The sequence below is a fragment of the Callithrix jacchus genome, chromosome 18, assembly GCF_049354715.1.
Source record: "Callithrix jacchus isolate 240 chromosome 18, calJac240_pri, whole genome shotgun sequence".
In the NCBI taxonomy this organism is placed as follows: domain Eukaryota; kingdom Metazoa; phylum Chordata; class Mammalia; order Primates; family Cebidae; genus Callithrix; species Callithrix jacchus.
The window spans coordinates 46419714-46443440 of NC_133519.1; the positions used below are offsets into that span (position 1 = coordinate 46419714).

Genomic DNA, 23727 nt, shown 5'->3' on the forward strand with positions numbered 1-23727 from the left:
TTTTATATCATTATTTTTATATTCATCTATAAATACCTTCTAATTAACATATTATATTTCTCTTCTGAGGCTCAAGATTTATCTTGATATATTTTAAAATATCAACCACTTTTAAATAGTTTTGTTGCAACAAATTTTATGTTTATTATATTATCTTATAAACTACACCAAAATGGTAGTCAGAAGGATTTTAAAACATGTAAGTATAGAAAACTGCATGCATATTAAATATAATATATAAATATGTAAATAATACAGGTACACAAACATATACTAAAATAAGCACCATAATTCACTATACTAATAGTTTGTTGACTATAGTTATTACCTCTTTCTGAAAGATTAGTAAATTCACCCCTAAAATAATTCAGCCCTCGTGTTTAATTTTGAAAAACATTTAACAAAGAATACCTGTGTTTTAAAAAGTTTATATCACACATTTTTATACCACTTAAGCCTCCTATTTTTTGTTTATGGGTTTATTCATATTTTTTAGTATTTTTGTGTCAGTTGTAGGAAGTTATATTTCCTAGAAAATTGTCAATATCAAGTAGAATCATACTTATTTTGAAGAATTTTGTCCACAATATCCCTTGCTGCATTTAAGTTGTGCTGCATCTTTAATTATGAAATGATATTCTCTCCTAATATTATTTGTTCCTTATCTGTTTCTACTGAATCCATTCTGCTACAGATAAACATGTGGGTATGTCTTGTCTAGTTTTTTGTTTACTATTTATAGCTGTTTTTATGTTTATCACATCCTACTCAGTAATTTCCCAGGAATTATTCTGATATATTTTCCTCACTTTTGAAATATTAAATTTTTAGTCTTTCTTTACTAGTTAATAATTTAAAAATACACATTTCTCAGTATACAACATGTTTTTATATCATTATTTTTATATCCCTCTATAAATAACATCTAATTAATATATGATATTTCTCTTCTTGGACTAAAGAATTATTTTGGTATATTTTAAACTATCAACCACTTTTAGATCATTTTGTTTGCAGTGTTGTTATCGTGGTTGTTTTTTTCTAATATAATTTGCATTATAGTAAGACAATATAAATGTTAGAGTTAAAGTAATTGGAAACTTGTGGAAACAATGTATAGTGCAATGAACTGTTAGTTTTATATATTATTAAAACTTTCAGGGATGACAACTGTTATTGTTAAGTCTTGTGTTGTAAATATATTCAAAAGACTGGTGGTTTTAAAGTGTACCCTATTATTAAAATATTTTAATATCACAATGTTTAAAAGCATAAGATATGTCTTTAAAACTAAATCCTATTGACTTTTATATGCTTATTTACCACTTCCTGAAAAATGTGTATTAATGTTTTCTAATCAGTTTTTTTTGTTCTGTTCATTATTCTCTATATATTTTGAGAGATGTATTTGCATAGGAGTTTGTAATTATTTTTATGTTCTTGTTAGTTAAAAATTTATTTTCAATATAGGGAAACTTATTCTCCTATTTATTTATAACTTTTTGAATTATAGTTCCTGTTTATATTTTAAATGTGTCTCTTGTAGCTAAAATTAAATCATGCTTTCATTCTTGTTTGTGTGTGTGTGTGTGTGCGTGTGTGTGACAGAGTCCTGCTCTGTCACCCAGGCTGAAGTGCAGTGGCATGATCTTGGCTCACTGCTTCTTTCGCCTCCTGGGTTCAAGTGATTCTCCTGCCTCAGCCTCCCAACTACCTAGGACTACAGGGGCGCAACACTATGCCTGGCTAATTTTTAGTAGAAGTGGGGTTTCATCTTGTTAGCCTGGCTGGTAACAAACTCCTGACCTCGTCATCTGCCTGCCTCGGCCTCCCCAAGTGTCATTCTTTCAGGCTTTCTCTGTGATTGGAATAATTTACCATTAATATATTTTTGGTGATGTCTTATTTATTTACCTTAAGTTATTACTTTCTATAATATTCATTTGCCATTTTTTAATTACGATTGTATTTTCCTATATTTTATGTTATAAATCCCAATGTTTTAAATTACGTATAGCATTTAATTTAAAATTGATCTTATTAGTATTGTTCTAATCCTGATAGGACTCTCGCATCTCTATAATGCAGTATCTCCTTTCCATTTCACATCATCTTCTCATTCAATTGTTCAGTTCTGTTCTTTTTAGGTCATATAATTTGGATATTCATGTTAAGATTTTATGTTATTTATTTAATTAGTTTTTTATTTTTTGGAGATCAAGTGTTATTCTGTTTCCAAGGCTGGAGGGCAGAAGTATGATCTTTGCTCACTGCAACCTCCTCCTCTAGGGTTCAAGCCATTCTCCTGCCTCAGCCTCTTGAGTACCTGGGATTACAGGCCCTCGCCACCACGCCTGGCTAACATTTCCATTTTTAGTACACAGGGGTTTTGCCATGGTGGCCAGGCTGGTCTTGAACACCTGACTTCAGATGATCCACCCGCCTCAACCTTCCAAAGTGCTGGGATCACAGGGGTTTCGTTAAGATTGCATGCAGATCAATCTCTCTGTAGAATTGCCTAAGTGTTTATCATATTCTATGTTGACATTTCTGTTTGCATCTTGAATTTTCTAAAATAATTATTTCTTGAAATATATTATTAATTTTTTTTAGAGATGGAATTTTGGAATTTAATATTTATGTGGTAGTTCTTTGATATATCTTGATTATTAACCCCAAACTGAAAGAGAATTTCTTTAGGTATACAGTTTTAAACTGACAGTTATTTCATTCTTCAGGCTTTGATAATACCAAGAGGCAGTTTTCCATCTTTAATTGCGTTGTTTTGATATCCTACATAAGTTTAGTTATTTGGAAGTAAAATAGATTTTTCTTATGTCTAATTTTATAATATTTGCTCTGTTTTCAGTTGAACAATATTTCACAATGATATACCAAGCATAGATTTATTTGTTTTTTTTTCTACTTCAAATTTGGTGACCTTGATGGATCTCAGGAATTATGTCTTTTATCAGATATATATGTTAGCAATTATTGGCCTAAGTAGTGAATCTCTCCTTTCTCTCTACTCATTTAAGAACTTCTTTCACAACAGGGCATGGTGGCTGTGCCTTTAATCCCAGCACTTTGGGAGGCTAAGGTGGGCCAATCAGGAGGTCAGAAGATTGAGACCAGTCTGACCATCGTAGTGAAACCCCATATCTACTTAAAATACAAAAATTAGCCAGACATGGTGGTGCACATCTGTAATCACAGGTACTCAGGAGGCTGAGGCAGGAGAATCTCTTGAACCTGGGAGGAAGAGGTTGCAGTGAGCCAAGTTCACACCACTGCAATCCAGCCTGGGTGACAGAGTGAGACTCAGTCTCAAAAAACAAAAACAAAAACAAAACAAAACAAAATAACTCATTTTACATATGTGTTACCACTTTTCACTCCATGCCTCTTAACTTCCATTGCATAGTTTTTTATTTCTTTGTTTTTCTGAACTGAATTCTATACAATGTATTAGGTTTTATCTTCAGTCACCAAATTAAGCACAGAAGTTAGTTGTCAAAAGTGGAATGAAATATTCAAATCAGGGATAGATCCAAAGGGACTCCAAACTAATAATAATAATTTGTTGCCTAAGCTGGACAGTCAGTACCTAAGAGCCCATTGTATGTTTCATGGTAAAATATAACATTGCAGTATGGAGGTATAATAAAATATTGATTTTGTTTTCAATACATTTTACTGAGTGAAATGGGGAGCCACATTTTAAAGAGTTTGATTCTTTATCGATAGTTCAAATCACATGCAAAACAAACTGGTAGAATTGTTAATATAAATATTAAAATAAAATTGTGTTACTAAGATGAAAATAAATAATATTTTTATGACCTTCAGATAGGCATATTTTATAATTTTAAATTGTAATTTTCTCTTTCAGTTGTTTTTAATGTTTAATTTATATAAATTCACTTAATTTTGTTTGAATGTACCTAAGTAGATTTTCTTTTAATCTCTTACTAATATTTACTCATTTCTCATAGTTACTAAATGATAGTTTGTGGAGAGTTGGATGAAATATTATGTCAGAGCAGAAAACTGTGAAGGAATTTCAATAATCTTCAATTGAAGTCTTAGTAAATAAAAGTTTACATATAACAATATTAAATACATCTAAGAAAAGGAGAGTTTAGTGTTGAAGACAGAAGAATAAAGATTTGCATTTTAGTGATTCCGAGTATAGTTTTGTAATTTCTTGAACCAAAATTCTTGATGACTTCAATAATGTTTATGCTATCTTCACCTGATCAGAGCCCACGTTTTCTTTTACTCCAACAGTAACAATCTTTGCTATTAACAAACTGCCACAAATTTCATGGCTTAAAGCAACACAAACTTATTATTTACAGTTTCAGAGCCCAGAAGCCTGAAATGAGTTCCACTGGGCTAAAGTCAAGGTGTTGGCAGTCTGGGTCCTTCTGGAGCACTAGAGGAAACATGTTTTCATGCTTTTGCCACCTTCTGGAGGCCATCTGTACTCCTTGGCTGCTGATCCTTTCCTTTATCTTCTGATTATACAACTCCAGTCTCTGCTTTGACGATCACATTACCTCTTCTGACTCCTTTTGTGTCTCACATGGTGATTGCATCAGGTAAACTTTGAGAATTAAGAATATTCCAGTAACCCATCCCAGGAGCTTTAACATAACAACAAACACAAAGCCGCATTCACAGAACCAGTGATTATGACTTGCACACCTTTGTGGGGAGGGAGAGTGTTGTTCAGCCTATTATCTTCACAGAACAATTATTCCGCATATTACAAATGAAAAGCCAAGAACTATTTTGTGTGTGTATGTTGGTTTTTAGTGCAGCGTTAGTCTCAGTCGAAATTAGTCAGTCTCTGCATTATGATTTTTAACAAAATAATCATTTAAATAACATTTCTGCAAGTGTTGTTAAAGCATATGAAATAATTGCCCTGACATATGAACCTGGAAATAATTCTGTAAAGACCAATCTTATCTTTTTTTAATATAATTTCCCTTTAGTGCTGCAAGCTTATAGATTATCTACTGCCTACTCAAAACTGTACCATTAGGCAGAAGTAATAAAACAGAAAACAAAAAAAGGTGTTATGGTGATGGCTAGAGAATGAAGAATTTGGCTATCAACTGCTCATTTCGTTGGCGTTTTTCAGTTGGATTAGTGACTCCGAGGGCAGCATCCATAAAAGCTATTATTTAATTTAAGCATTCAGTTATAATTCTAGGCTGGGCGTGGTGGCTCACGCCTGTAATCCCAGCACTTTGGAAAGCTGAGACAGGTGGATCACCTGAGGTCAGGAGTTCGAGACCAACCTGACCAACACAGAGACCAACATGGAGAAACCATATCTCTACTGAAAATGCAAATTAGCTGGGCTCGATGCAGTTCAAAATCCACATATAATTTTTAACTCCCTAAGAACTTAACTATGAATGTCCTACCCCCAATCGAAATTTATTGATAATACAGTTAGTCCATATTTTATGTGTGTGTGTATATATAATACACTGTGTTCTTACACTAACGTAAGCTAAGGAAAAGGAAATGCTTTTAAGAAAATTATAAGGAAGAGAAAACATATTTTCTGTTTGTTAAATGGAAGTGAATTATCATAAATACCTTCACCCTCCTGGTCTTTGTATTGCCTAGGCTGAGGAGAACTGTGAGATACCACTTTTTGCTGCTATATGCAATTTACCCGAGAGAGGAACTTCTCAGGCAGAGATAACTGGCATTGGAAGTGGATATCTACAACACTTGAGCTCACTGCAACAGCAATGGCTACGACAGCACCTTACATACTACAGCTAATTTCTTTGCAGTTATGATTTAATATTGAGTCATTACCACTGTTTACATGTCTCTCCATTCTGAATGGGGGCCCACAAGGAGTATGTAAGTATTTATGGATAAGGTTTGACAACTTTTAACTTTTCATCATAAATGTGTGGTTTTTATGGTAGAATAAGATAAAATGGATTTGTATCTCCACATATCTTATGCTTTAATGGCATACTTCTTTTTTTTTTTTTTAAGTTTTGATATTACTAGGCTACACAAGTTGTGAGTTTTTTTCCAATTGCTGAACGTCTCCAAAGTTTTTTCCAACGTATTTATTGAAAAAATATTGTAAGTGGATCCATGTATTTCAAAACCACATCGTTCAGGAGTCAACTTTAGTAAAAATAAATAAATAAATAAAAAGTGAAATAAACACAGGATTATTGTAATTTATACAATGTCTAGGGCCACTTAAAAACAGAGTAACTGTATCTTCTTTTCTTTAGGGTTAACAAAATATGTAAAGCTAGAAAGGAGCCATTTTAAAAGATCTCTCATACTAATGTATACCCCTACTCGCACACCTATGCTTTTCATTATAAAATCAAAAGCATAGGTGAGTCATCCAAAGAAAACCCATCAGCAGTGTGCCATAATTCTGTTTACAGCAGTCTAGTTTCCAACATATTTCTAGTATGGGGTTAGCTCTGATAATAAACCAAAGAATATCCAGTAACAACTCACTTTCAATTCGCACTTATACAGCATGACTGAGCAAGATACAACCAATGTCAATGGGAAAGGGAAAGATGTAAAAGCATCTAAGTTACATATACATTTTTATAAAAACTACATACAAGCAGAAATGAAAAAAGGAAGTAAGGAGAAAACAAAAAAGGTAGGTAATCAGACAGATTAGAGTGGTAGCTCACTAAATAGATGAATACAGAGAAGGAAGGAAGATGCTTCCATTTTCATCAAGGGATGTTTCCACACTCTTCTCTAGCGTTATTAGAGTTACACAGCTGTAATTAGTAAAATTGATAATTTTATTCCCCATGCTATGGAAAACTAGAATCAATGTCGAGGCTGTAATAGAACAGCAAGAAGTGGGAATCAAAGTTTTGTATCTCTGTAGTACATACACTTATTTGTTTGATGATATATACCAGCATTCTTACATCTAAAATGTTGTGCTGCTTTTTCTTTTGTGTGGTTCTCAATCTTGTCTGCACACTAATATGATGAATGATGTGTTTTAATATATCAATGTTTGTGCTCCATGTCAGACCAATTAAATCAGAATATCTAGTGAAAAGGCCCTGTCAAGATTTTTTTGAACTTTTAATTGATGTATAATACAAGAATAAACAAGTACATATATCATGAATATAACTGACATTTAATTTAAAATGTATTATAAGGAAATGCATCAAAATTAACACTAACATTGTTTTTATGGTTATAGTATAAAGAAAAAGACTGAAGTATTTATGTTTTCCTGTCATTTCCTTTTCTCTTAAGATCAATTTAATTGAACATAAAGAGGTCAAAATGATTCTAAAAGTACAAATTAACTACATAGTGATAGTGTATGCTAATTTTATCTCATAGTAAAATTTGACATACTCAAAGGCACACTGACATATAATGTGAAATACAGTCAGCATTCCATATCCATATCTGTGGATTCCACAGCCACGGATTCAGCCAACCAACCATGGATAGAAAATATTCAAAACAAAATTGTATCTTATCTGAACATGCACAGACTTTTTCTTTTGTCATGACTCCATGAACAGTACAATAAAACAACTGCTTGCACAGCATTGACATGTGTTAGGTGTCATGCATAACTCAGAAATGATTAGAGATTTAAGAGAGGATGTGCATAAGTTATATGCAAATGTAATTCCATTCTATATCATAGACTTGAGCATCCATGGATTTCTGATAGCTTTAAGGGATGTTTGAACCCAGTTAGGGATTTTGTTATATAATAAATAATATACAATACTTAGGTTTTAGTGTCTCTTGTGACACACAAAAATAATTTTGTGAGATGACAGATATGTTATTCTGCTTAACTACAGTAATTTTACTATCTGTATGTATCTTTAGAACTATATGAATCCCTTAACATTATGTTGGAAATCTCAAATGTATACAATAAAAAAGTGAAAAAAACATAAACTAAAAGAAAGTTGGCAAAAAGGTTAAATATTTTTTTAAAATTTACATAATTACTGAGTTATATATATCATAAAGTCCACATTATAAGGGTACAAGTCGCACATGTGTACTAATTGATTATATATGTTTACATTATGTACATATATACATATTTTTCTCATTAAAGACTCCCAGATGAGCACATAGAATATCGAAACCTTCTAAGACATAAGAAGGCTTCAGTGTCCACTTCTTAGTCAAAATTCTTAAACCAGAATTAACTACTTTTCTATCACTCTAGATTATGCTGGCCTTTTTTTTAATTCACATAAATTGAACCCGGCTTCTGTTGTTTAATATTTTGTTTATGTAACATTACTGTTGTGACCTGCAGTGTATTCAACTTCTTCCATATCTATAAAAAAATCTCAACACTAATTTTAAGAAGAATGAGAACACATGGACACAGAAAGGGGAGCACTACACACTGGGGTCTGCTGCGGGGAATAGGGGAGGGACAGTGGGGGGTGGGGATTTGGGGAGGGATAGCATGGGGAGAAATGCCAGATATAGGTGAAGGGGAGGAAGGCAGCAAATCACACTGCCACGTGTGTACCTATGCAACTATCTTGCATGTTCTTCACATGTACCCCAAAACTTAAAATGCAATAAAAAAAGAAGTTCCATTGTTCTTTTTCACTTTTGCTTTGAATTTGGGGGTGCGTGTGAAAGTTTGCTAGATAGGTAAACTAATATCAGAGTGTTGTACAGATTATTTTATCACTCAGGTATTAAGCCTAGTACCCAACAGTTGTCCTTTATGTTCTCTCCCTCACCCCACCCTCTGCCCTCAACAGACCTAGTGTCTGTTGTTTCCATCTTTGTGTTCATGAATTCTCATCATTTAGCACCCATTAAAAGTGAGAACATGCAGTATTTAGAAGGTTTTTCTTTCTTATAGGTGATATGACAATGCTACATCACTGGCTGTGGAATGGCTTCCATAAAACCATCAGTTCAAATATTGCTTGAGAACATGGTCTGGAGTTTCAAGTAATTTATTCCATGAAGGACTTCTTGCAAAAATTATCATATGCAGTCAATTTTTGCTTGTTCACCATTCTCCATTTCCATAATATCTGTATTATGGTCACTGGCAAAGGTTAATCAGTTGATACATTTTAGGCAGTTGGGTCCACATTTTGGGTACATTGCTTTAGTGTCTGTATAGAAGACATTAAATGAAAAGTTTGCTAAAGACTCCCCACCTGAGAATTGTGCACAGCTTCTAGCTACTGATAGAATCATAGGATAGGAAGACTCCTACATATGAAATTTGATTTACACCAGATGGTAAAGGAAATAGAAGGATATGACCAGACATTATTCCTGAGTTCATAATATTTTCTCAGATTTAGACATTCATAAAATTGTACAGGAAAAAAATTAATGCTTGTATTAAAGGAAAATAAAAAAAAAAACAGGTCACACATAAGCTGAAGTGAAATCCAAAATATGCAAATTTATAACCAAATGGAGGAAAGTATAAAATAATTTTCTATCATCTTTGAAGAAATGCAGCATTATTCTAGACTCAAGTATTCCAAAGCTCAAGTTATCTCAATTTTTTATACACAATGTCATAGATTAAATTTAAAACAAACAAGCATGTATGGCAGATATGAAAATAAATTCAAAAAAAGAAATTTACATTAATAAAAAACCAATAGGGAACCAGGTAAAGGAGTTATTAAATACTTCAAAATAACTGCATTGAATATATCAAGAAAACTAAAACATTGAAAGAATCATGGCAGATGACTGGAATATATATAGCAGAACCAAATGAAAAATCTGAAACTGACAAAACAACAAGAATTCAATGGATGGAAATAAAAACACATTATGCAAAGATGAATAAAGAATTTGTAAACTGTGGAATAAATCAGAAAAGATCTACACTGAAATTTTGAGAGAAAAGCTACTCTAATAATAACAACAAAATAAAACAGAAAATTTGAACAACAGTCCAAGCAAAGGGAAGTTGTAAAACGTCTATAAGTTGACCTATTAAGGCTAAAGGAAACCAGCTAAATATAAAATGCTGTCTTCAAATCATGGAAAGAAAATTACTGGCAACACTGGATACTATATGCAGTGTAACTATTCTTCAAATTATAAGTGAAATGAAACTATTTTAATGCAGAGTAAATCTGAGAGATTTAATACCAGCAAATGCACAATGAATGAATATATACAATTCACAAATCATTGAGAAGAAAAGACAACGTAACAACATTCTCTAATCATTGAGAAGAAAAAAGACAACGTAACTTAAAAGTGTATACTACTTGAAGTAGCACTTTACTATTAGGATATCCTCTGACTAGCAACAAATTCTGATGAGGATATTCATGAAGAACCGACCTGAATAAAGTGGAGCTGGACAGAGGCAAACTTTACTCTAAGACAGCTAATACCATGCATTCCACAGCCAAATTATCAGGGCTTTCAGAAAAACCTATAATCAGGTAATTTTTTTTCCTAGCCTACTCAAGGGAAAATGCCACAATCTTTAATCTTTACAATTTTTATAGTTTCTTATGTTTTCATTATCATGAATATTTTCTCTCTCAGAAGGCATAAACCAATTATGTAATGATCATAAGATTTAGTTTAGCACTAAATAATCTTAAGGTTTAGTTTAGATTAAAAGAGTTTTATAAATAGCAGAAAATCTATAAAAGAGTAAAAATATATTAATCTTTTAAAATGTCTAGATGAAGGAAAAGTAGATAAAATATCATTGAGGAAATTAGATCTGCTGGCAATGTCATTTGTGAATGTCCTGGGAAAACTTTGGCAAAAAGCTGCATTGTGGAAGAAGTGCTGTTTTACAAAAAATAATAATAAAGAGTTTATAAACTCCTGGAAAAATTCAGAAGCAGTTATCAAAAACATATTTATCAAAGAGGAAAAATCTTTAGGCTTTGAAAATTAAAAATATCAAACTTTGAATGAAAGTGAAAACTACTCAAAATTGCATAAATTCTATAGGTCATAAAGTTCAAAAGTTGTACAAAATCTTTATGTGTGTCCTTAAGAATTATTTAACAAGTCTAATTTTGTAAACATGTTAACATGTATGCCTATATATTCTTGTTACACAGGTTGCACATCATTTAAACATTAACATTACCATTCAAGCTATGTTGGCACGTGGCTCAAAATAAATGTGGATATTCAATTAAATTTCAAAGGTTTATATTTTTGCCTGTTCTGAAACTAATAAAAATGGTATTTTGATGAAAGCATTTAATGCATGCCTAATGGGGGGTAACAGAAGACTGAATATACAAATATTAAATTATATAAATAATTTCTAAATCAGTATTAAATGTCACTATTAGGTTATTAAGTTTACAGACTTGCCATGAATAATACTTCAAATATGTAATAGTGAATAAAATAAAATCTTTGAAATGAATTAAAGATTACTCAAAGATTTAATATATGTTTTAAAATAAGAGACTGCTTGAGTGATATATTAACTATATGATTAAAAAAGAAAAAATGATTTCAGGATCTGGTGGTATCAGTTGTTGCACAGTTTAATGGTGAATCATTTAATACAGATGGTAAAATAGCAGACATCATCTTGTTTGTGTTAATAGAGTGTAAACAACATCACAGAAGATAATCATCCAATGGCAATCAGTGTTAAATAAGACAACCGCAAGAGGATTATATTCATTAATAAGAAGTACGAGATTCATCATTAAAGCACTAAACTTAGCGTAGTTCAGAGCCTAGAGTAAATATTCCAGTGTTTGTGAACTTCTGTCCTGAAGAGTGTTCAGAAGTTAATAATGCAAATGTTAAGAGGTGACAAATCCATGTCACATAGACATCATTCAGAATAACTGGACATGCTTAACAAGACAAGGTGTCAAAACCATTTAAATATTGAACTTCCATCTCTTCCTTTAAAAATATTCACTAGTTAATTGCTTTAATAACAAGTATGGTGATCAGCATAACCCATGAGAGAGTAAATTAACTCTGTTGTTTCAAATTGCAAAGCTATGACAGATATCATTCATATATGAGGTAGAACTAAATAATAATGAATTAAGCTGTTTTCTCTCTCCTAAATTTCAGATGTTTATGAAAATACTGAATTCCCTTTTGCTGTACTATAAGTCATTTGAAGATGCTTGTTCTGGGGCTTAAATGGCCCTGAATATAGCCTTATGTTAACATTATATAGTTTGATAAAACTTTTATCACTAGTTGCATTTCCAGGCATAATTATATGTTAATTCCCTGGCTTACCCCACACTCAACTATCTAACATGAAAAATTCTTGGCATTATTTTATATGCATTTTTTATTGTTTTCCGTAATTACTTTTTGACAGATGTAGAACTGTTCTTCAATGTACTCTCTTAGTCTTTTTTAAAGTTTATTAAAAATAATACTACTTTCATCTTATTTCTTGAATCTCAAAAATGAAAATATAAGTATCCCTTTTAATTTTATGTTCTCTATTTTATGGTACACATATTTTCCAGTTGGTAGCCTATATATTTCACAATTAAAATCAAGTGCTTTGAATGCATACTTTTGTCTTAATGACCTGGAAATTACTACTTAGGAATGAGCAGGAAGACTTTGGCAGGCTTGTTTTCGAGGAGTGGGTGGCAGGCAGGGTTTGCAGGCTGTAAATGGGCTGTTAGAAGTATGATTACAGTAGTTTCTCTTTAATTGTGGTTTTGCTTTCTGTAGTTTCAGTTACCCATTGTCATGTGTGTTCCAAAAATGTTAAAATACAATATTCCAGAAATAGGCAATTTATAAGTTTTAAATTGCATGAGCAAAAGTTTGGAACTTTTTTGAGAATTGCTGGTGGTTGTGACCAAAATGCGTATAGTGATACAGACAGTGAAGTCCCAGCTGAGGCAGTCTCAGATGTAGATGAGGAACTTATTGGAAACTGGAGCCAAGGTCATTCTTCCTATGAGTTAGCAAAGAGACTAACAGCACTGTGCCCCTACTCTAGAGATCTGTGGAACTTTGAGCTTGAAAGAGATGATTTAGTTTTTCTGACAGAAAAAATTTCTAAACAGCAAAGCATTCAAGAGATGATCTGGCTGCTTCTAGAAGTCTAACTCATTTGCATAAACAAAGAAATGGCCTGTAACTAGAACTTATACTTAAAAGGGAAGAAGAGCATAGAAGTTTGAAAAAGTGGCAGCCTGGCCATGTAGAAGAAAAGAAAAACCCCATTTTATGAAGAAGAATTTAAGGCTAGAGAAATTTGCATAAGTAAGGAAGACCCAAATATTAATAGCTAAGTCAATGGGGAAAATGCCTCCAGGATATTTCAGAGGTCCTCCTGGCAAACCCTTCCTTATCACAAGGCTGGAGGCCTAGGAGACAACAATGGTTTTGTGCTCCTGACCCAGGACCCCACTGCTTTGTGCAGCCTCGAGATATGGTGCCCTGCATTCTAGTTGCTCCAGCTCCATCATGGCTAAAAGGGACAAGTTACAACTCAGGCTATTGTTTCATAGAGTATAAGCTCCAAGCTTTAGCTGCTTCCACTAATGTATGCAAGCTTCCGTCCTAAAGAGCATTCATAAGTTAATAATGCAAATAGTAAGAGATGAGAAATCCATGTCACACAGACATTCAAATAACTAAACATGCTTAACAAGACATAGTTTAAGACAAGGTGTGAAAACAATTTAAATATTGAACTACCAAACAATTTAAATATTGGACTGCCATTTTTAAGCTAAAAAGATTTATTAAAGGCATTTACTTTATAACAGTCTTGTCAGTGCATATGATTCCAATTGCAATTTTTTTCACTATTCATTCAAACACAGTGTAACAACACAGTATAACACAAAATTTTATAAAGACACTAAAAAAAGTTTCTGACCAATTAAGTCATGAGTTCACAAAGCAGAAACTAAAGGTTAAATATCAAATATTAAGATGAAAATTACTATTCAGATACTTTAGGAAGTTCTTAAAAGAAGTACACCACCAAGAAGACTTCTTATATGTACATCTATACTACATCAAACTTGACAGCAAAAGTGCTACTCTGCAGAGCATTGACTAATAAAAATATATATAGAACTTCAGACCTGCAGGTGCACAGAAAGCAAGAGTTGAGGTTTTGGAGCCTCCACCTAGATTTCTGAGAATGTATCGAAATACCTGGATGTCCAGCTAAAATCTGCTGCCGTGATGGAGCTCTTCTGGAAAACCTCTCCTAGGGCAGAGCAGAGTGGAAAGGTGGAGTTGGAGCTCCCACATAGTCTCCACTGGGGCACTGCCTAGTGGAGCTATCATCCTCAAGACTCCAGAATGGTGGATCCATCAAAAGCTTGCACCATGTACCCAGAAAAGCTGCAGGCACTCAATGCCAACCCATGAAAACAGCTAGCTGTGGGGCTGGATGCTGCAGAGTCACAGGGGCAGACCTGTCCAAGACCTTGGATGGCCACCCCTTTCATCAGAAGTGTGGCTTGAATGTGAGAGATGAAGTCAGAGGAAATTATTTTGGCACTAGAGGATTTTATGACTGCTTCTCTGGGTTTCAGACATATATGAAGCTTGTAACCTCTTTGTTTTGGCTAATTCCTCCCTTTGGAATGGGAGCATTTACCCAATGCCTGTATCTTCCTTGTATTTGGAAGTAACTAACTTGTTTTAATTTTATAGGCTCAAAGGTGAAGGGGATATGTATTGTCTCAGATAAAAAGTTGGACCATAGACTTCTGAGTTAATGCTGAAATGAGTTAAGATGTAGGGGACTGTTGAGAAGAAATGACTGTATTTTACAATATGAGGAGGACACAAGATTTGGAGGGGTCAGGGGCAGAATGAGATGGTTTGACTCTGTGTCCCCACCCTTATCTCATGTTGATTTGTGATCCCAAGTATTGGAGGTGGGACCTGGTTGGTGGAGGGTGATTAAATCATGGGGATAGTTTCTAATGGTTTAGTACCATCACCCTCGTGTTGTCTCATGAAAGAGTTCTCACAAGATCTGGTTGGTTAAAAGTGTGTAGGACTTCTCCCTCCTCTCTCTTTTTCTACTGCTTTGGCCATGGGGAAACCATGCCTGCTTCCCCTTTCCCTTCCTCCATGATTGTAAGTTTCCTAAGGCCTCCCCAGCCATGCCTCTTGTACAGTCTGTGGATCTGTGAGTCAATTAAACCTCTTTTTTTCATAAATTACCCAGTCTCAGGAAATGACTTTATAGTAGTGTGAGAATGGACTAATACATAGGGTGAGTACTGCATAACAATACATTTTGAGAAAAAGACAGAAAGAAAGAACATATACACATAACTGTTATTATAGTATATTGTTATAATTGTTCTATTTTTGTATTGTTGTTAAGCTCATACTGGCTTAATTTATAAATTAAATTTTCTTCTACATATGTATGCATAGAAAAAAAAAACAGTATATCCAGGGTTCAGTATCATCTGTGATTTTTGGCATCTCCTACTAGTCTTAGGATCTATCACCCGCAGATAAGGGTGCACTACCCTACTTGGGGAGAGTTGGAGTTAAATCCCAGGATAATTTTTTCATGATAGCTGTTTCGTAATATCTTAAAATCTGTTTCATGATATCTTAAAGAATATCTACATTAAAACAAAGTACAAGTCATTGTACCTCTATTCCCTGATACCAAAAAATTAAGAAGGTCTTTATATGGGTTTCGTCAGATTTGGAAGGCAGCATGCGTTACCCCAGTGGTTATATGGTTTCAACCCATTTATCAAGTAACAAATAAGGCTGCCAATTTTGAGTGGAGCCTAGAGTAAGAGAGGGCTCTACAGCAGGCCCAGACTTCAATGCAATTTACCCTCTTTTAGCCAGATGACCGAGTGCATCCACATGATAAAAACATGTCTGTGTGGATAGGGATACTATAAAGAGTTTCAGCACAGGCCACTAGAATTCTAGACAAAGATCACTGGCTCTGTTGCAGAATACTACACTTTAAATGAAAAGTAAATTCTGATGTGCAAGGCTACGTATCTGCCCACAGCATGTGAAGTCACTATGCAGCCAGAGTTGAATGCCATGAGCCAAGTGTTACTGAGATTCAACGAATCACAAGATCAGGAAGACAGAGCAAAAATCCAGTGCACAAATGAGTGACAAATAACACATTTGGGGACAGGCTTAAGCAGATCCCTAATGCATGAACAAATTGCATTAATAAGATCAATGACGTAGAAGTCAGCCAATATTTCTCTTTGACTTCCCAAACATTTGTACAATTTGCCCATTAAGTGGAGGAGCTATGGAAACAAAGAATTAAAGCTTTGCGTACAAAGAGCATGAAATTCCACTCACTAAGTCTGACCTACAAGCTGCTATATACTCCTAAATGCTTAACCTGTCACCAACAGAGGCTGATGCTAAGCCTTCAAAATGCATTGTTTTCTAGGAGAAAAAGCCAGTTGTTTAGTGGCCAGTGGATTATATTGGATACTTTTCATCACAGAGGGAAAATCTGTTATTTAAAATGGAAATGTACTTTAAAAATGTGTGCGTGTGTGTGTGTGTGTGTGTGTGAGAGAGAGAGAGAGAGAGAGAGATGATTCATTTTATTTTTCTATCTGTACTGGTTTATCTATTATTGCCATCCCAAAACTTACCGAATGTCTCATCTATAAACATGGAATCCCATATTGGTCTAGCATGCCTATTTTACACTCAATATGGCATAGCTATTGGCCATGGTATTCGTGAATCTCATCCTGTACCCCATATCCCAGAGCTTGATGGCCTAACTATGTGGTTGAATGACTTGCAGAAGGCTCAGCTAAGGCACTACATTAAAAAATTAATACATTGCATCTGAAATGATTATTGAACCAACAGTTAATACACTGGGCTATGTGTTTATAGTTAGAATACGTGGTTCTGAGAAATAAGGGATTGCATTACAAGCATTTCCAATGGACAGCTGAATTAATTCATATTTCTAGTCCCTGAAACAGTCAGGTTTCAAATATGAAATTCTTGTGGAGAAGAACAAAACACAACAAAACAGCAGACCATGGCAGCTATCAGCAGGTAGCTTGCCTAACTTTTACAGCTAGCCCTAGGTATTCTCCTGTTTAATGTAAACACATATATTTTAAAAATGTACATATATATTCAATATCCTGTATGAACACTGAAAAACTTACAGACCTTAAAAATCATCAATCATCCCCCACCTCAAGTGCTTTCTGATATTTTTATTATCTCTAGTTTGTGCCTCCTTCTTGAGATAAAAATTATCAAGATACCAATACTTACATTGCTTGAACATTATATTAACAGTTAATCCTACAGCAAAGCCCAGACTTCTTGAACTCTGTTTCTAAAGCAAGTAACAAAAGCCCAGCTCAAGTAACAAGCTCCTTCCCCTGACACCTTTATTCTCTTGTAGATTCCCCAGGGTCACCCATTGTGTGTAGTCTCTCTTGATGCCACAAGTACTAAGGAATCCAACTTTGTGACTTGTAAGTGCCTTCCAATTGATCCCTGGCTGAATGGCTGAAAGTTCCCAGGAAGCTTGAAGCTTTCTCTTCCTCCATCACAGTGTAAATGTCTACTGAACTCTGAGCTGCCAAATACCTTCTGGTCACTTAAATTTATTTATGATGTTGTAGTTATTATGGTTGTATTGCAAACCATCTTTTGCCCCTTATGTCTCTAAGCTTACTTACAGGCATACATTCACAATAAAATGTATTTTCACAAATCTGCAGGAGGGTTACGCCTTAGAAAATACAGCTCATCCCCGCTCCATGTGGAGTTAGTTGGGATGGATTAAAAAACTGAGGGTTATTATTTGACTGTTTGGTAACTCACATTTTTCATTTCTGAGCTATAAAAACACAACAGTTGGGTAAACTTGGAGCAGGCAAATGCCCTCAGGCATCTTTCTTTATCATCTGTATTTCTACATGACCTCTAGAAAGGTTCTCTCAGTATGATGGCTTAATTGTATATGGATGTCTTACACAGTGTCTCAGGGCTACAGTAAGCCAAAGGGATGGCATGGGAGGGACTGTATTAACAATTTTATGACATAAAGTCAGAAATAATAGTATCACTTTCTTATCATTCTATTTGTTAGATGCAAGTCACAAAGACAAGATCATCTCCAAGTAAAGGAAAATTACACCCACCTCTTCTGGGGAGTGAAATAATTTGTACATATACTTCAAAGTCTCAGAGGATCAGTAGACAAAACACAGTGTTGCAATATTGCCTGGCATAATTGGCTCCAATAACCATGTGGAATTTGAGTTGTTTTTACATATTGTGTGAAACCATTTGGATCTACTCAGGCATTTGTTTTGCTTCATGAGCAATGACATTCATGACTGGCTAACTGTTGCAACAATGGCATGAGGACTGGGAGACAATTTAGGGCTCAAACACTAGGAGATTTTTGTCTGGATTTTGTCACCAGGCAATTGACCCAGACCATCCAACGTGGTGCTTAAGGAGAAACAACAAGATGATGGTTACCTGCTATGAACTTGGTACAAACTGCAGCAGTTAAGACTGCAGTTTGGCGCTTAAACGGTCTTTAAAGCTTTATTATCAGGTGGCAACAGAATACCATCTTTAGGGATCGGATTTGAAATTCAACTCAGGCAAGTAGTGAGGATGCCTTGATCTCAGACTTCAGAAGGAATTCCAGTTATTAAAAGTACCTATGTGTGGATATGAGTGGCAGAAGACAGAGATTATTGAACTTCTCAGGCTTGTTCACCTCCCCTTCTACTGCTTGTTCTTTGAAGAGCCACCACCATTGTTGCCTCAACATTAATATTACTCCATCTTTCTATCTCCATGGTGAGAGCCAGGTCTGGTATGGTGTTTATCAATACTCTACCTCCTCCCATATGAATGAGAGCTGCAGGAGTATCAGCATCAAGGACTGAGTGACTAGACACATATTAAAAACACCTTCTACTTTTTTTTCCCCCCATAATTGGTATGTGGAGAATATTCACTCTCTTGTTTTGATAAATGAATTTTAAGCTAATCAGTTTCCTGGTGTAATATAACAAATGACCTCAAACTTGGCGAATTAAAAAATTTTTTTCTCTCTCACAGTTCTGAGTCCAGAAGTCTGAATCAGTGTCACTGAGCCAAAATGAAGGTGTCAGCAGAGTCATGCTGACTCTAGGTGAAAATGTATTCCTTTCCCCTTCCAGCCAATAGTGGCTGCCTATATCCCTTGACTTGTGGACACAAATCTGCCTCCACGGTCACATGTCCTCTGCCCGTTTTGTGTATATCAAATCTCCACATGCCTCTATCTTTAAATAACACTTGTTATTTGATTTACAACCCACAGTGACAATACGGAATAATCTCCCCAAGTCAAAATCAATAATTTAATCATATCAGCTGAAGTTATTTTCCTCATAAAGTAAACAAAAAGTTTTAGGGATTGGAGCCCTGATGTGTTTTCATAGTCCTTACTCAGCCTCTTACAAGTCTTTTAAAAGTGTTACAAATACTGAAAAAAGTTTCTTTGTAACTTGTCTCTTACATCATAGTTGTTTTCCTCATCCTTTTCTGTTTTTAATCTATTCCATTTCTCCCAATTTTTTGTCTTATCTTTGCTTTACCATATTGGCTGTTTTTATATTTTTAAACTAGCTCTTAGATATAAGTTTTTGTTCCATCATTTTACATTTTTCTACTATATTAATTTTCTGGTATTTTATATAAATTGTAGTTTACTTATCTCTTTGTAAATATATTTAACTTAATTATTTTTAAATGTTTTTTAGCAAAAGTAAATGCTATGATGTTTTTCCACAGGTTCTCTTAAAACACCATGTCAATTATCACTATTTTTAAGATATTCTACAATGTTAGCATGTATTTATTTGATACACAGTGATTTGAGAGTAATTAATCTGCTGTTAGATGCTCTTTGTATTCTTGTTTTGCAACTACTTGCTAGATTTAGTTTTCTTGATTTCTGAAAACTTTTTAAATAAAAATTTTAAAACAATTTCAGATTTACAGAAAAATTGTGATAGTATTATGGAAGGTAACCACATATCCCACACTCATATCCCCTAATATTAACATTTCATATTAGTATTCTGCATTTGTCATAATTAATGAATTAATATTGCTATATCATTTTTAACTAAACTCCATTCTTCATATTCAGAATTCCTTGGTTTTTACCTAAAGATGTTTTATTCTTCCAGCATCTCACCCACGGCATTTAATGCTCATGTCTGCTCAGGCTCCTCTTAGCTAAGACAGTTCTCAGACTTTGGTATTTAATGACCTTGACAGAGAGTTTTGAGGCATACAAATCAGGAATTTTGTAGAATTCCCTTTAATTTAGATCCTCTTGATATGTTCTCATGGTTAAACTGGAGTTGTATTATTGAGAGGAAAACCACAGAGTTAGGTAGAAATTTTTATCTAATGATGTTAAAGCTAGATGATATCAACGTAAGATGATACATCCCATTTAACGTTGACCTTAATCACCTAACGGAGGTAGTGCTTGCCCTGTGGTTTCTTCACTAAGTTTACAATCACCTAACGGAGGTAGTGCTTGCCCTGTGGTTTCTTCACTAAGTTTATAATCACCTAACGGAGGTAGTGCTTGCCCTGTGGTTTCTTCACTAAGTTTACAATCACCTAACGGAGGTAGTGCTTGCCCTGTGGTTTCTTTACTAAGTTTACACCCTGTCCCACTGTATTCTTCAAAGAGTGAGAAGTTACGATTCAACTTTTTAAGATTTATAATATCTACATAATTATTTGGTCTTCTCCATGAGATTTTGTCTCTTTTCTCTTATTTACATAATCCTTTATGTTAGTACTTATTGTATCCAACCCAATAGTACTTTATATTCTGGATCTATTTTTTTTTTTTTTTTTTTCAGATTATGCCATTCAGACCCCTTCAGTTGGCTCTTATATCCTTCTGGCATATCCCAACCACTGTATTATTTTTAATACTTTCTTACTTCCTAGTAATACATAATGTACCAGGCTTATCTTGTATAATTCTTTGCTCCTGTCCTAGAACCAGCCGATTCTCTAAAGAGCTCTGGTGCCTTTTAATGAACAATAGTATTACCAGTCTAATAGTATTACCAATAGTATGTACCAGGCTTATCTTGTATAATTCTTTGCTCCTGTCCTAGAACCAGCCGATTCTCTAAAGAGCTCTGGTGCCTTTTAATGAACAATAGTATTACCAGGCTAACAGTATTACCAATAGTATGTACCGGGCTTATCTTGTATAATTCTTTGCTCCTGTCCTAGAACCAGCCGATTCTCTAAAGAGCTCTGGTGCCTTTTAATGAACAATAGTATTACCAGGCTAACAGTATTACCAATAGTATGTACCGGGCTTATCTTGTATAATTCTTTGCTCCTGTCCTAGAACCAGCCGATTCTCTAAAGAGCTCTGGTACCTTTTAATGAACAATAGTATTACCAGTCTAATAGTATTACCAATAGTATGTACCGGGCTTATCTTGTATAATTCTTTGCTCCTGTCCTAGAACCAGCCGATTCTCTAAAGAGCTCTGGTACCTTTTAATGAACAATAGTATTACAAGCTAAGTGCTAGGCTCTGAATGGGCTCTTTGTTATTTGGTGTTACTGTCTTAGCCAGTGGTCAGTGTCATTTAAGCCCTCAAAGATGACAGAACAAGGAACTGTATGTGCACTATATGTGCATATACTGAGTGTGTGTGTCTGTGTGTGTGTGTGTACACATCAAAATTTATATCTACATTTCTCTATGTAAACCTCTATGTCTGTGTTAAACTAAATGTAAGTTTATAATGAAGTTGCCACTAAATCTGTTACCACATGGATCATTTCAGCCTCCTACCATTGCTTATATAAAATGGTGAGAAACATGGCTACCACTATCCACCACCCATTTACCTTAACTATTCGATTCCAGTATACATGAATACAAAAACAACTTTATCTACTAAAGAACAGTCCTTCTGTACATGTCTCTTTGCCTTTAGATTTAAGACTACTAATTTCCCTTTATTTAGGTCACTTCCGTATACTTTTTAAATGTGTATATTTATTGGTGTTTTACTTACAGCCTAGTATATAATATCAGGTGTATTTTTTATTTTTACATAAAAACACATTCTGTGATATTGATATTGATGTAAAAATTTGTACATATTACATAAATTAAACAAATGAATAATTGTGGCATTTCATTTGGGAAATCCATTTTCTTTCAAGAGATAATTCAATGTGTCACTCTGTTGTTTATATCTATTTTCTTCATATTCCTGATATCTTTTCATGTAAATGTTGGTGGGTTCTAAGCAGTTTGCAGCAAATATTTTTATTTGATATATTTTATTATGAATTTGATTAATTAGCATCACAAAGATTTTAAATTAATATAAATTGTATAATTTTATATTTCTATCTACATTTAAATTTCTTCAGTAGGAAGACTGGAATAACTAATATCTGATTGTTGCTATCCTTTGCATATTACATTTTTTCATTTTCTCTTCATTTCAGTCTTATTGACATTCTTTATTTAGGTCTGTATCTTTTACACTTTAAAGTCATGTAATGCTTTGTTATTAAATCAGATGGTGGTTATTTGTTAAATATGTGAGTTTAGCTCACACCCACAAGCATATGTAAATATGTTAATGAATCTATTTAATTTTTTTCTTTGTAATTTTGTGATTGCATTCACTTTTTTTTGTTTTTTTTTTGACTCAGCAAGGCTAGCTTACTTCCTGCAGGAAAGGTGCAACTTGCCGGCAGTCTTGCCAGGAGAGCACACCTGAACAAAGAGACAGGGGCATTTATAACTTTCATAACCTGATGCAGTCACCCTACTGCTGTGTCCAGTTTCCACTGGCCGGAACGGGACCTCACATTCCATGCTTGACCCAATTGGCTAAAAACTTAGTAATTTCCTGAATAGATAAGGGGAAAGAAGACATGGAAGAAGAGGAAGCTAGTCAGGAGAAGGTCAGGAGGGTTTCCAAATGAGGAATGGCATGCACCACAGCTTGGAGCTTGCCCAGTTCTGTTCAGACATGCTGGAGAGAGTCAAGGCAGCTGATTTAAGACATAGCTGATTTAGAATATATACACATGGGTATATGATTATGCTAATAGTGGATAATGGCCATAGAGCAAGAGAGTGTAACTCCTTATAATGTAATCTAACATATAAACTTTGAGGGAAAGCTTTCCCATCTCTCACCACAACCTCTGCCTCCCAGCTCCAAGCAATTCTCCTGGCTCAGCCTCCTGAGTAGCTGGGATGACAAGCATCTGCCACTATGCCCAGCTAACTTTTGTATTTTTAGTAGAGATGGGGGTTTCACCATGTTGGCCAGGCAGGTCTCCAACTCCTGACCTCAGGTGATCTGGCCTCCTTGGCCTCCCAAAGTGCTGGGATTACACGGGTGAGCCACCTTGCCCAGCCAGAATGAGGAAATCTGACTCCCACCCCACCCCCGGAAGGAAAAGGGAACAGAGTAAGTAGGGGTGTTCCAGACTGCAGTGCAGCTCAGAGATGATGCATTTTAAGTGTTTTGTCTTTGTATGAATATTTTTCTTCAGTTTATACTATACTATGAAAATACTGGTATTATAATGTCTGAATTTTATATTCCAACACAATTAACTTTGGCTCAATTCATATGTGCTAATATTTTTTCA

General features: G+C 34.4%; 1 protein-coding gene and 1 long non-coding RNA gene across 7 annotated transcripts in view; one reads left to right on the top strand and one right to left on the bottom strand.

Annotated features, from left to right (window-relative positions):
• Positions 1–19660, top strand: part of LOC118149138 (uncharacterized) — a 39969-nt gene extending 20309 nt beyond the window's left edge. For 3 of the 6 annotated variants that reach the window (XR_004736375.3, XR_004736372.3, XR_004736373.3), the window contains exons 8-10: positions 4362–4604; positions 5650–5895; positions 8915–11300. This is a non-coding gene — a long non-coding RNA (uncharacterized LOC118149138). Of the gene's footprint in view, positions 1–4361; positions 4605–5649; positions 5896–6546; positions 7187–8914; positions 11301–18130 lie in introns of those variants that run through there. The other 3 variants (XR_013529029.1, XR_004736374.3, XR_004736376.3) reach the window with 3 other exon arrangements.
• The window catches only part of LOC118149139 (uncharacterized), a 429176-nt gene that overhangs the window by 301053 nt on the left and 104396 nt on the right, over positions 1–23727 (bottom strand). The window lies entirely within an intron of this gene.